At 34.2% G+C, this 15,299-nt stretch overlaps 1 protein-coding gene across 10 annotated transcripts in view; it reads left to right on the top strand.

Annotated features, from left to right (window-relative positions):
• COMMD10 (COMM domain containing 10) overlaps positions 1-15,299 on the top strand; it is a 172,200-nt gene that overhangs the window by 13,562 nt on the left and 143,339 nt on the right. The gene's annotated exons all lie outside the window — the stretch shown is intronic.

The following is a 15,299-nucleotide window of genomic DNA, read 5'->3' as shown; positions in this document are numbered from 1 at the left end:
TTGATTTATCATTTTTTTCTTTTATTGATACTGCCTTTGGTTTTGTATCTTAACCTAAGTTTTTTTTTTGTAGTTGTTGTAAATGGTACTGGTTTTAAAATTTTGGTTTCTAGTTGTTTACTGCTAGTATATAGAAACACAATTGATTTTTATATATTGATATTGTATTCAAGACCTTGGTAAACTCACAAATTAGTTATAGCAGTTTTTTTGGTGGTTTTCCTTGTGATCTTCTTTGTAGAAAGTCAGATTGTTCATGCATATAGAGATAGTTTTATTTCTTCCTTTTCAGTTTGTTCACCTTTTGTTTTTCCTGCCTTACTGTACTGACTAGGCTTATAATATGATGTTGAATAAGATTGGTAAGTTTGAACATCATGCTTTGTTCCCAGTTTTAGAGAGGAAGCATTCAGTCTCTCATCATTAAGTAAGATGCTGGGGACTTCCCTGGTAGTCCAGTGGTTAAGACTCCTCGCTTCCACGGCAGGGGAACAGGTTCAATCCCTGGTCAGGGTAGTAAGATCCTGCATGCTGGGTGGTACGGCAAAAAAAATTAAAAAGAGAGTAGGATGGTGGTTACCAGGGACTGGGGCTGGGGTAGGGAAATGGAGGCAATGTTGTTCAAAGAATACAAATTTCCAGTTATAAGATGAATAAATTCTGGGGATCTAATGTATAAAGTAGAAACAAAAAGATGCTAGGTATGGGTTTTTAGAAAATGCCCCGGTATTGTTTTCATTTCTCTCTTTTTCTTTTAAACTGTACATTCTAAGAGCTCTCAAGTGTCCTCCACATCACAGTTTCATTTTTCATTTTAATTTCTGCTTTTTCCTGTACCCTGTACAGATTTTGTTTTCCATTTTTTATCCCTAAAATTTTTTTAACCATTGCCATTAAAAAAAAAAATCTCTACTTGTCTTTGAATATTTGCCTATTTTTTATATTTATATAATTTTCTTCTGTTTTTTTCTTGCATTTATATAAGTACAGTATACTTGTATAGTTAAAAATATTTCTTTTTTCACCTCTGATAGTAAGTCATTTTTTATTGTTTTCTGGCTGATAGTTTGTTGCTTTTTTAAAAGTAATATTTCTGGGGCTTCCCTGGTAGCGCAGTGGTTAAGAGTCTGCCTGCCAATGCAGGGGACCCGAGTTCAAGCCCTGGTCTGGGAAGATCCCACATGCCGCAGAGCAGCTAGGCCCGTGTACCACAACTACTGAGCCTGCGAGCCACAACTACTGAGCCTACATGCCACAACTACTGAAGCCTGTGTGCCTAGAATCCGTGCTCCGCAACAAGAGAAGCCACTGCAATGAGAAGCCCATGCACCACAACGAAGAGTAGTCCCCACTCGCCACAACTAGAGAAAGCCCGCGCGTCGTGGTGAGGACCCAACGCAGCCAAAAATAAAATAAATAAAAAAAATTTTTTTAAAAAGTAATATTTCTTCCTTATGTTGTATTACATTAACTTCTGTTTAAGAAGTAGTTTGATCAGTTGTTATATAAAATATGCAAAAAAGTAGTTGGATATGATTAATTGGTCCCTATGACACTGGTCCCTTGAGAATGTAGGAAATTATCTTTTGCCAATACAGAGTATATGAGAGGGTAGCTAATACATTTTTTAATACCTTAAATGCTAATTAAGATCATATAATAATATCAAACATTTCTTATGTTTACGGTGGACCAAAAACTCTACTCAGTGCATTATATCTTATAAGATCCATTAATAGTTCTAGTTTATATTTAAAATTAAACTGAGGATTAGAGAGATTAAATAATTGGTCCATGGTCACGCAGCTAAATAAGTGGTAGAGTTGGGATTTAACAAAGTAGTTACACTCCTAAGCCACTGTGCTCTACTACCACCTAAATGTTAGCAGCAAAATTTTTCTGTGTCAGGCTTTATGCAGGGTAGTTTACATAGTTTGTGTGTGTATATGTGTGTTTTATATCTTTGAAAAAGAAATAAAACTTTCGAAAGTGTAACTTTACCGTGTTAACCCAAGTGGTCCATGGTGACGGTGAGGTGGGAATCAGATTGGGCTCTCTCTCTTTTTTTTTTAAATTTTATTTATTTATTTTTGGCTGCATTGGGTCTTCGTTGCTACGTGCAGGCTTTCTCTAGTTGTGGTGAGCGGGGGCTACTCTTTGTTGCGGTGCGTGGGCTTCTCATTGCGGGGGCTTCTCGTTGCAGAGCACAGGATCTAGGTGCATGGGCTTCAGTAGTTGTGGCATGCAGGCTCAGTAGTTGTGGCACACAGGCTCTAGAGCGCAGGCTCAGTAGTTGTGGCACATGGACTTTAGTTGCTCCGTGGCATGTGGGATCTTCCCAGACCAGGGCTCAAACCTGTGTCCCCTGCATTGGCAGGCGGATTCTCAACCGCTGCACCACCAGGGAAGTCCGAGGTTGGTCTCTCTCTTAATTGAGCCTTTTATGTCGTGGTACCTCTGACAACTATAATGTTATCTTCCTTTTTGCCCTGTTGACTGTTAAGATATGGTGACTAAAATAGCTGTGGATGAAAATAGATCATGTCATTTAAATTGTAACAGAAATATATGGCAGTGATTTATTATATAATGAACAAAAGTTGTATTTGCAAAGACTGTTTTATAGTCATTTAGAGGTTAACATAAACTGTGTGGTGCTTGCAGTGGAACATCTGTGTAATTCTGAATTCAAAGAGAGTCAGATTCAGTTAAATAACAAGTTAAAAAATCAAAAGGAACTTATTTTTAATTCAGTTTTTAAAAACACCTCTTTTCATCTTCTATTATTTAAATCTGATAAGTGAGAGGCAGATTGAAAATTGATTGGATAGCTTTTTACAGGATATGATTGAAGGGATTTAAAAATTTTATCCTGTCTCACTTTTTTTTTTTTTTTTATCTTAACCTCTTTGGACACTGAAATGTTACCACTGCTTATTAGAATTGGTAGTCTTCCCTCTTTTATCAGTGTTGACTATGTTAGCAGTGTCCTTCTAACAGGATTTTCTGTTTGATTTTTGTTAAAATGCCTGTGTGGTTACAACATTTATTAAATTATGAATACCCTTTCAGACAGAACTTGAATACTATGTTTAATTTTACTCCTAAAATTCTGGTTAGAGTTCCTTTATGTATATTCCTGCTATACAAAATGTAAAAACTTATATGTTAAATATTACTGACATATTGATACATCTCTTTTTTTCTGAGACCTTAAGGAAAAGAATTGTGTTTTTTTATATGATATTTTTTCTAAGATATTTTTACATTTGAAGTTCACCCTATTCCTCAGTAACAGATATGATTATGAGAAATATACATAAGGCATATTTTTAGCACTCTGAGTAGCCTGCTCTTTAAAGGCTACTGATTCCTGTACTGATTCCTTTTCTTAAAATGTACTTGTATGTTTGTTAGGAAGATTTTAAGGATAAATTTGACAGTTGTATTTGTTTTGAATGCTCAAAATGTGTGTATTGTGATTTCGTCCTGTTAAGAGTGCTCTTAATTTTACCAGTTACATAGCAAATTTATTATTTCATTATGTAGTGAAAATTCATCATGTCTCATATGTTCTTGAGAAACCTGCATTTTAAAATGGATGGCTAGGGCTTCCCCGGTGGCGCAGTGGTTGAGAGTCCGCCTGCCGATGCAGGGGACACGGGTTCGTGCCCCAGTCTGGGGAGATCCCACATGCCGCGGAGCGGCTGCGCCCGTGAGCCATGGCCGCTGAGCCTGCGTGTCTGGAGCCTGTGCTCCGCAACGGGAGAGGCCACAACCTTGAGAGGCCCGTATACCGCAAAAAAAAAAAAAAAAAAAAAAAGGATGGCTAATGTTCTTAAGATAATAATGTTCCTAAACAGTCTTTTAAAAAAATCCTCTTTAAGCCATTATAATAAGATTTACTTTATTGTTAAGTGTAACAACTAATTGTTTGCTTCATTAATTGTTAAATATCTGTCTTTTATATGTAATATAAGAAATTTAGATTTGACATTTTTAAAACTTAGTGTATTCTTTTGTTTTATTATTTTCTTTTATATTCTTATTTCATTTCTTTTGGAATTCTAAGGATGGATGAATGGCTTTATTAAAAAGAGAACAGAAAAAACATACTTCATATAGCTAAATCTAAATACGTAACTATGAATACATATCTGAGTGCTTTTTCAAGATTTAAATGCTTCTTAACATTATCATCTGCATTTATAGGAAAGGTATTTTGTTATAATTATATCCATATACAAGTCAAATTTCTGCCTCATTTGTTGCGTTAGTTGTTGGCATGTTAAGAATGAAGTGAAAGCCATGGTTTTTCCATATGCTGGAATTGACTGAATGTAAATGTTTGTGAGATTTAAATGCTGCTATATTCATTTACTGTTTTTTTATTGAAATATAATCTACCTGCAGAAAATGCAGAGATTTTAAGTGTGTTCAGTTTGATGAATTTCAGAAATTATATATACCCTTTTAATCATTCTCCTTAACAAAATAGAGAAAATTTTCATCACCTGGAAAGTGCCCAGTTTTAATTCCCTCCACCTTCATACTCAAATTTCCATCACTGTAAGTTGTTTTTTTTCTGTTCGTAGAGTTAATATAAATGAACTCAAGTAAGTGTCTGTCTGCTGTCTCTCAACATAATGTTTTTTTGGATGCATTCATGTTGTTACTTGTATCAGCAGTTCTTTTGTTGCTGAGTAATATTTCCTTGTATGAAAATAACACAGTTTGTTTATCTGTAGTCCTCTTGATAGACTTTTGGGTTGTTTCCAGTTTCTGGCTATTAGGAATAAGACTGCTCTTTGACATTTGTGTACAAGTCTTTTTGTGGACGTATGTTTTTATTTCCCTTGAGTAAATGTCTAGCAATGGGGTTGCTGACCCCTTAAGCCAAATCTGAGGCTTTGTATTTGAGTTTTAGCCAGTCCATGCTGCACGGATTGGGAAAAAGTCATATAAATGTAAAGAGTCATATAATTGTGAATCTGTCACCTTGTGTGGTTCCCTTCTTTTACAAATCTGTCACCTTGTGTGGATCCCTTCCCTTTAACTTCTTTCTGCTTTTAGTCATTCTCCAATGCCTTCAAATCACTGTTTTTAAAATATTTTCTTTAGAAGTTATACTTTTTTTTTTTTTTTTTGTGGTACGTGGGCCTCTCACTGCTGTGGCCTCTCCCGTTGCGGAGCACAGGCTCCGGACGCACAGGCTCAGCAGCCATGGCTCACGGGCACAGCTGCTCCACGGCATGTGGGATCTTCCCGGACCGGGACACGAACCTGTGTCCCCTGCATTGGCAGGCGGACTCTCAACCACTGCGCCACCAGGGAAGCCCTAGAAGTTATACTTTTTATTTGCAAGGGAAGTTGATGTGATATAAACTCCTTCCTACCATTATCAGATTAGGAACTCTAAAAGTGCTTCTTTTAAATTGTAAGTCTTATTCTGTCTTTGCTCTGCTCAAGATCCACCAAGTCTTTCCGTGTTGTTTACAATGGAAGTCAAAGTTCTTAAAATTGCCTTTAAGACCCTACATGATCAGTAACCCCTTTTGGTCCACTATCTTGTTGACCTCCACCTGGCTCACTTTGGAGAATTCTGTTCTCTTTACCTCAGAAACTCTTGGATGTTCATGTGGTTGGCTTCCTATCTTTTTCAGCTCTTTGCGCAAATATCACACTTATCAGTGAGCCTTGCTGTAATCATCATAGTGAAAAGTGCTTCCACCTCTATGGTACATTCTTACTTCGTTTTTTTCTATAATACTCATTATTCTTATCTGACCTTCTATATATTCTACGTGTTCATTTTTTTAAATTGTCTCTACTACTAAACTATAAACTCCACAAGGGCAGGAATTTTTGTCTGTTTTGTTCACTACTGTATTTTCACTACTTTAAATGGCCCTTGGTAGATAGTGGGTTCTCAAAAAATAGTTGTTGATTAAATAAATGCACAATATTCCTGCTTTACTAATTGTGCTACTTTGAGGTTCAGTTTATAGGGTTTTCTTATAAAGAGGGATATTTGTGTTTATTGGTGTTAGAAAAGTAAAGAGAGGAGGGTATGGATTATATTTTGTATTTCCTAGTGTTCTTTTGTGTTTTCATTTTGGTTGTACTTTAAGCCTTTTGTGGTTCATTTATTTCATGACTCTTGAGTTTTGCTGGAATACTAGATTCAGTCATTTACATTTTTCCTCTTTAAAAGTGGGAATATGTATAATAAGAATTGCTTTAGCTTGAAATGGAAATTCTCCAGGGGAAAAAAGGTGATGTCATTAGCTGTTGATGCAGCAATCAATTTAAAGAACTTTAGATCTAAGAGACCCTTAATCAGTCTAATTTGAAGTAGAAATGTATTCTCTGCTTTATAAGTAATTGACTAAAACCAGACCATTAACAAATTAAATTAAGATTTTACTAATGCCAAAGAACTGTGCTGTTAGCAAAATTACTCTTATGTCATAGTAGTCAAAGATGTGCACCTGCTAAATAGAATTGATGTACTTTTTCAGAGTGTTGTCAACTGTGAGAGCATTAGCTGAATGACATTTCGGCGTCAGTAAACTTGTACTGTGGTCTTCATATATTCATGGTATGCAGAGGTGGCAAGCAGTCTGAATGATGATTCATTGATGTTTTCCCTCATCACTTTATAACTTGGATAGGAAGACCAATTAGGTATTTTGGCCAAGTCTGTGGGTCAAGGAGTATAATTTTAAGTTTCATGCCACCCTAGCAATGACACTAGGTTGACTTTTGTGGCATCTAAACTTGAGGGTATAGGTTAGAGAGTATCCCTAAGTTGTGATATTTGTAATAAAGCATTTATACCTCTTGTAATGTGGATACTGTATTGCATAATAGTCATCTCTGAGATCCTGACCTTGTCTTCGTATACTTAAAGATGTCACAGTATAGAATTCTTTCTCTGGGAGGCAAGTAGTAGTGTGGCTTGTTCCTTTGAGGCTTACTGCCTCCTGTTCTTGCCCATGACTAGAGGATGGCAAAGAGATTGAAGATGTTCTCTCATCGCACCTATACATTCCTCCGTTACGGCCTTTAATATATTGTATCTTTTAAAAAATAGCATTATTAAATTATAATTTACATAGTGTAATCTGTATCCTTTTAATTGCACTATTTGGTGAATTTTGATAGCATTATTTCTGTGAGATCATGGTCATAATTAAAATACAGAGCATTTTCATTGTGCTAAAAAGTTTCCTCATGCCCCCTGGCAGTTCTTTCCTCCCTAAACCCTGGCTGCAGGAAACCACTGATCTGCTTTGTGTCACTATAGATTGTGTTTAGTAGGATTTTACATAAATGGAATTATACACATGTACTTTCCTCTGGCTTCTTCCACTGAGTATGATTTTGAGGTTCATCTGTGTTGTTGTATCAATGTATCAATGGTTGTATCAATGTATCAATGTTGTATCAATGTATCAATGGTTTGCTCCTTTTCATTGTGGGTTGGTATTCTTTTTTATTGCAGGGTGGTGTTCTGTCATACGGATGTGTCACAGTTTATCCATTCACTTGTTGATGGATAATGGGGCTCTTTCCAGCTTTGGGCTATTTTGAATAAATCTGTTAACATTCATGTACACATCTTTTTAAGGACATATATTTTTATTTCTCTTGAGTAATTTCTTAGGGGTGGATTGACTGGGTTGTAGGGTCAGTGTATATTTAACTATATGAGAAGCTGCCAAACAGTTTTTCAAAGTGGTTGTACTATTTTACACTCCAACCAGCAGTTTCTTCATGTCCTGGCCAACACTTGGTGCTGCCATTCTTTAAAGTTTTAGCCATTCTAATGGGTATAAGGATGTTGAACATAAGGATTTTGAATATCTTTTTATGTGTTTGTTGGCCATTTGTTTATCTTCTTTTGTGAATTATCTGTTCCAATCTTTGCCCTTTTTATATAGATTTCTTTTTTTTAAATTTATTTTTCTTCTAACATCTTTATTGGAGTATAATTGCTTTACAGTGGGGTAGATTTCATTTTCTTATTTTGGTAAGAATTATTTATATAGTTTGGATACAAGTCCTTTGTCAGGTATATGTATTGTGAATATTTTATTAGTCCGTGGCTTGCCTTTTTATTAATGGTGACTTTTGAAGAACAGAATTTTTTATTTTGATGAAGTCTAGTTTATAATTTTTTTCTTTTGTGGTTCATACTTTTATGGCTCTCTTTAAAATCTTTGCCTATCCTAAGATCACAAAGATTTCCTTTTATGTTTTCTTCTAGAAGTTTGATGGTTTTAGCAGTTACATTTAGGTCTGTGATCCATTTTGAGTTCATTTTTGTGTTTGGTGTTAGGTAGAGGTTGTTTTTTATTTGTTGTTGTTCCAGCATCATTTACCTTGGTACCTTCGTTAGAAGTCAATTGATGGGTCTTTATGTCTATCCTTTGCCAGTGCCACATTGTCTTTATTGCTGTAGTTTTATATTCTTCAAGTTAGGTAATATAGCTCCTCCAACTCTTTAAAAAAATTGGTTTGACACTTTTAGGTCATTTGCCTTTCCATTTAAATTTTAGAATCCGCTTGTCAGTTTCTATTAAAAAATTCCTGCTGGGGAATTAATTAGATTGTCCTAAATTCTATAGATCATTTCTGGAAGAACTGACATCTTAATAATATTGAATCTTTAAATTCATGAGCATGGTATATCTCTCCATTTATTGATATCTTCTTTAATTTATTCCAGTAATGTGTGTAGTTTTTCCAGTGACCAGGATTTGCACAAATTTTGTTATTCTTATGCTATAGACTGAATGTTTGTGTCTCTTCAAGATTTGTATGTTGAAACCTCACCCCCATGGTGATGATATTAGGAGGTAGGACCTTTAGGGGGTGATTAGGTAATAAGGAAAGAACCCTAATGAATGGGATTAGTACCCTTATAAAGAGGCCCTAGAGAACTCCCTTGCCTCCTTCTGCCATGTGAGGATACAAGAAGTCTGCAGCCTGGAAGAGGGCCCTCGCTCAACCTTGCTGTCACCCTTATCTCAGACTTCCAATCTCCACAACTGTGAGAGATAAATGTTGTTATTACTAAGCTATGCAGTCTGTGGTATTTTGTTTTAGTGGCCTAAACAGACTAAGACTGTGTATTTGCATGATTTTGGTTGCCACTAAAAATGGAATTGCATTTTTGACATTTTCCAATTGTTTCTTTCTAGTATATTGAAAACTATTGATGTTCCATATTAACCTTTTGCCATAACTTTCTTAAAACTGGCCATTAGTTTTAGTAGCTTTTTTGCAGTTACTTAGGATTTTCTACATATGTGTTATATCAAAATTACTTTTGTGTATGTTTGTCTTCATCACTAGACTTGGAGCTTTTGGGACAGAGATTGTAAGTTTATTGATTTTTATGTCCCCAGCATCTATGACGGTACAAAAGTCAGGTCTGTGCTCTTCTGGTTTTTCTCCTTTCTGCCTGCTTCTTTTAGACAGTCATATTTGCTACTTTCTTCTCATTTCTACAACCTCTAAATTTTGTATTGTGCCAGGAGTCAGTCCCTGATCCTTTTCTCTTTTCTTTTGTACTTCCCTGGCAATCACATCTAGGCTTCTGGGTTTAAAAACTATTTTCTAATAAAACATTTTTTCTCTAGCCTACTTGATAGTTTCATTGGATATAGAATAGGCATCTCAAGCTTAACATTAAAAAAGTAAACTGATCTTTGGATCATTCCTCTTGAAACTGTTCCTGTAGTTTTCTCGTCTCAGTTAATGGTAAACTTGTTTTTGTTTGTTTGTTTTTTCATTTGCATAGGTCAGTCTTTATATCATTGTGCCATTATTATTTAAAAATGGATAGAAGACTAGGATGAAAGTCTGATTCTACTGATAAGTGTAAGTTTCATCAGCATACAATTTGTGGTATTTACATAAAGATGGGAATCATTAGTGTCCTGAAAGCAACAGGCTTTTTCTCAAATTATATGCTTGTAAGTTAAGGCTGATATCTATTGTATATAATAGTTAAGAAAACCACGTATATAAAATGCCAGAAATTGAAGATTTTTCTTAATGCCAAGGTATTATTTGTTTTTAGCCATTTAGAACTGGAATTTATTATTTTTTGAGTTTTAGATATTCCTCTAGTTAGGACAAAAGTAGGGAACCACTTGCATTCCTTCTGTTAAATTACTTGGTAATTTAATCACCATTTATAATTTTATTATATTTGCAGATTTGTTCTAAGTCCCAAACAAATAGATTTTTTAGAATCTGATTTTATAAATAGGGCACTGCCAGCTTAAAAATGGGGAATAAAATTTGGCATCTCCCGGAGGGCCTCCAAATGACAGCCTGTTTAAATTTTTGCTGATTTGATTAATGAACCTATTTGAGCAGATTATAAATGCCTTCTTCATTTCTTCTACAGCATTTTCTTTCCAAAGGAAAAAGGTGAAAATTTGAGGTATAATCATCAGTGCCTTTATTGTTCACTGGTATATAGAATGTTTCCAATGAAATGTACTCCTAAATTGGTGCTGTCATCTTGTGTCCTTAGGCAAACTCCTTAGATACATATATTACTTGAGAAAATAGATCTCTATACATTATGGAAATAGTGGAAACTTCTCTATTTTAGACAAATGTAAAATTACTCTGAATCTATTATTTTAAAGATTTCACTATATACATATACACATGCCATAATTGAGGGATCATAAGTATGACCTCTTATACAATCATGAATTGATTTTCCCAGCAGGTATTCCTTTCTTGGTGATACAGGGTTATAATGAGAAATGCTTCTAAAAGCTAACCTTATTAAGCAGATTACATTGAATTGAAAAATGCCCTTCTCCCCTGTATGAAAGATTTAGAAAAAGTTCTTAATATCATGCTTTATTCTATGTGTATAATTTTAGAAAACAAAGAATAAGCCAACTAGAATTTTTTTAAGTTGGGAATTTTCTATAATTAATCAGTAGATTATATACGAAGAAATCATTGAAGTCAAGAGAAATGGTCAAGGAAATTATAGAGCAAGTGTTTAGCTAAGCCTTAAAAACAGGTAGGTTCATGCTCTTCTTGTATTAAATGTTTAGTTAACTTCCTAAGTTTTATATTTCATAGGCGTAAATAGTAATGTATAGTTTGTGTAATAAGCCATATATATACAGAATTTCTGCTTATAGTATTTGCCAGTTATAAAATGAATGATGGATTATAGCGACAAAATATAGGTACTGTTTTCTCTTTTAGCAGTTACAGTTCTACTTTGTGTTTTCATGACATTATAATAAATAATAATTGTTTCATGAATATCCATACACATAATTCCTAAAACTCATTCAGTATTTCTGAGCAGTATTTTTTCTAACTATAGATAGATAGCTTGACCTATTAGTGGCTTAGTAAGTAATGAAATCAATTTGGAGGGTTTTGAATTAGTATTTTATTATTTTTTTTAATTTTTAAATTGTTTAAATTTTTATTTTATTTTATTTTTTAAAGTATTTATTTGGCTGCACTGGGTCTTAGTTGCGGCATGGGAGATCTTTTATTTGCAGCATGTGAACTCTTAGTTGTAGCATGTGGAATCTAGTTCCCTGACCAGGGATCAAACCCGGGCCCCCTGAATTGGGAGCGCAGAATCTTAGCCACTGGACCACTGGGGGAGTCCCTGAATTAGTATTTTAAAAGTGAAACATAGTAGAGATTCTGTATTACTGCTCTGGGTAAAAATTGTTTTGTGACACTTTTGTATATGTATATCAGTTTGCAACATAAAAAAGTGTTTCTTACTATGTGATATGATCCAAGCAGAGGCTACTGTTTGAGAGATCCAGTAGTTAAAGTATGGTGATTAACTTTACATTTTCTTTTTCATTTTAAAAGAGCTAATATTATTGTAATTTTGACTAATTTTGCATATGCTTAGAACTGTGGTTTACAAAGCAATTACGAGAATTTAAGCTTATGCTGAGTTTTTTTATGTGGAAGTTAGAGGGAGAATGAAGTCCTTATATTTTGAACTGACATGTTAGTGACATTGTCAGGTAATAAGTAATGTAAATGAGATGCCTAAGAACTATCATGTAAACAGTTTTGGCATGGGTTGGAAAACATTAAAAATATTAGTGGCTCATTTTCCTTGTGTTTCATGTTATTTTGATGACATTTAAACTTAAGATGTTGGTTAAGGTATAAACACCCTCAGATTTAAATTTGAATATGAGATATCAAAACAAATTATATTAAAATGGTTCCTGGTATTTTAATGTACAAATGCCTCATATACACTATACAGAATTTTCTTTTAAGTAGAAGCAAATGTAGTTTAGCTAACTTAAGTCAAAATTCTGTGCTAGATTTTGTTTCCTATGTAATTAAATATTGATGACTATCATATTTGTTTCTTAGGAGTCTCAGAGGAATAATTAAATAGTATACTGTAAGATTTTCACCTTGGCAAAGGGCCTTTGTTTTATTCATATTTGTATTACCAGTGCCTATTATAGACCCAGAAAATAATATATGTTCTAAGCAGTTTAAGGAATTCCTTCTTTCTTCAGCTTTTCTTTGTCTTTTAGGACATTGATGTTTTTCAAGTGTACCTTCCACTTGTTTTATGTGTTTCTCTGTTTTTTTCTGTCGTTTCTTCATGATCAAATTTAGTTATGATTTTTGGCTAGAAAGTTATGTAAATGATGTTGTGGTCTTCGCAGGATATCATTTCTAGAGGCACCTGCTGTCCATTTGCTACTTTTTGGTGATGTTAATTTTGATCTCTTGATTAAAATGTTGCTTTTTTTTTCAACTGCATAATTATTTTCTTCTTTTGCAACTAAAAAGGAATTGTGGGCAGAAACTTTGTGACCGTTCATTTCAAATCAAACTTTCTCCACTTAAATTTAGTATCCATGGATGATTTTTACTTGAATCAATTTCTGTAACTTTTTTTTTTTAATTTCTGTAACTTTTGATTTTGATATAATTTCAAACAAAGTGGGAATAATAACATAAGGAATCTTCATATACTCTTTACTCCTATGCACCAGTTGTTTACATTTTACATATTTAATCTCTAGAATGGGGATAATAAGAGTACCTATCTCAAGTAGTGTTGCTGTTGTCTCCTAGTTTCACTGTAAATATTTTGTTAGTTTTGTTTTTCTTACTATTCTGTGAAACTGCAAAGTATTTTTTAAAATAATTCTAGTTATCCTTTATTCCCTCTTCATTTAAGTTTTCTGAATACTGATCTTTTTCTATGAAATTTTATGAGTGGGTGTGTGTATGTGCATATACCTACATATGAGTTTAGCAATTTTTTGTTTTTACTTTTAAAATTACTCTTTCATGGGGGCATGGGACAATTTTTTTTTTTTTTTTTTTGCAGTACACAGGCCTCTCACTGTTGTGGCCTCTCCCGTTGCGGAGCACAGGCTCCGGACGCGCAGGCTCAGCGGCCATGGCTCATGGGCCCAGCCACTCCGCAGCATGTGGGATCTTCCCGGACTGGGGCACGAACCCGTGTCCCCTGCATCGGCAGGCGGACTCTCAACCACTGCGCCACCAGGGAAGCCCGGGACAAATATTTTTAAATCACAGAATTCAATAGAAAAGGCTCTAGAATTTAAGAACATCAACCAACGAACTCTTTTTAGTTATGATGGTTTTAAAAATTTACCTTTCCTTGTATTTTTTGATTTGTTTCAATTCAGCAGATAGATATAGAGTGTCAACTCTATTTAAAACATACTATTAAAAAAAGATACTGTAGGAAAAATTAGGTGACCCAAATGCCTTATATTTATAATGCTTTGCAGTTTCCAAAGCAATTTGAATATGCATTTTCTTATTTGATATTATCAGTAACTCAGAAAAGTATATAATTCAGGTAGATTTATTTCCATTTTTTATGAGGAAATTGAGACCTTGAAAGATTGTGACTTAACTATCAGGGTCACCTAGCTAGTGAGTGACAGCGTAAGCATGAACTAAAGCATAAGCTTTAAGTTCAGTGATCTCAATTCTCCCGTTCTACCTCTGTGCAGTGACTGAGCATACATTAATTTATGCAAAGGCCTGACCATAGTGGGACCATATTTTAGTTTATTCACTTAATATTTATCTTTGTCATTTATCTTAAGTGCTTAAAGGACAGGGATAGGATTAGTTAAATGAGATCAAAACAGTGTCTTACAGGTCCATAGAAATACCTAGAGGGTGCTTTTCAATTAAGATGATGATGTGTATCAAAATGCTTGGATATATGAGAGTAGTTATGACATGTTCTTTCCTGTTATATTGGAGGGTCTATTGCATGTGACTGTTGCGAAAGTAGTGGGCTGCTATTAGAGACTATGTTACTACTGTAATCAGTGTTAAAGATCAGTACATTATGGATCCTTAACATGTACCATTAAATTGATTCTTTTACTTGTGGTATTATGGATTATGTCTCTGCAACATCTTCCCCCTTTTTACCCATAAACTCTAAAAGGTTCAGTGCCAGAAAGTACAGAATTGTATCTTTATTTTCTCATCACATCCTCTCTCGAATAGATAATACTTTCATTGCTCTCTTTCCAATTTGGCTTTGAGTCACTGCTGTGATTCTAGCTGTTGAACAGTCTTTCAAGTTAGCAATTAGTATTCCAGTTAAGTAAAAATTGTTGTGAGGCTGCCATTCTTACCAGTGTAGCTAAGGTAGTTTTACTAAATCAATTACTAGAGTCATGTTGTCAGAGGTATATGACAATTACATGTCACAAAACAAAAATATTGATACTTTAGATTTATTGGAAATTAGATTTAAAACTTCATAGTTTTGAGGTTGGAGAAACCAATAATCTGTCTTGTTCAGTAAAGGCACATTTATGCTGCTTAATATTTTGAAACTTAAGCTGTTTTAGTGTGTCTTTACTGTTTTTGCCTTCCTGATTCAATTTTGCTGTTGTTAATTAATAAATTCAAAGGAAGTATTCTAATTAGTTTCTGTCATAACTGGGAACCATAGTAAGTTAGAATACTTTGGAAAGCATGATAACACCTGCTCACTAGTAGATATCAATTCTTTGCCTGGCTCTATTCCAGTCTCACTAACTGTGTCTAAATGTGTGAACCTCTTACCATCTGGGCACTTCAATTTCCCTTTAAAAAAAAAAAAGTTCTACCGTGTTCTACTTACTGCAAAGAGTTTTGAAAGATAATAGGAGGTCATTAAAGTACTTATCACCAGTATATGCTATTTACTGGTTCAAATTTATAACTATTTAAAAACCATTGGCTTTAAAATA

This window comes from Aethalodelphis obliquidens, unplaced genomic scaffold (genome assembly GCF_003676395.1).
Source record: "Aethalodelphis obliquidens isolate GAN/ISIS:26980383/991018 unplaced genomic scaffold, ASM367639v1 scaffold4, whole genome shotgun sequence".
Classification (NCBI taxonomy): Eukaryota; Metazoa; Chordata; class Mammalia; order Artiodactyla; family Delphinidae; genus Aethalodelphis; species Aethalodelphis obliquidens.
This window is presented reverse-complemented; position numbering and strand designations above follow the sequence as displayed.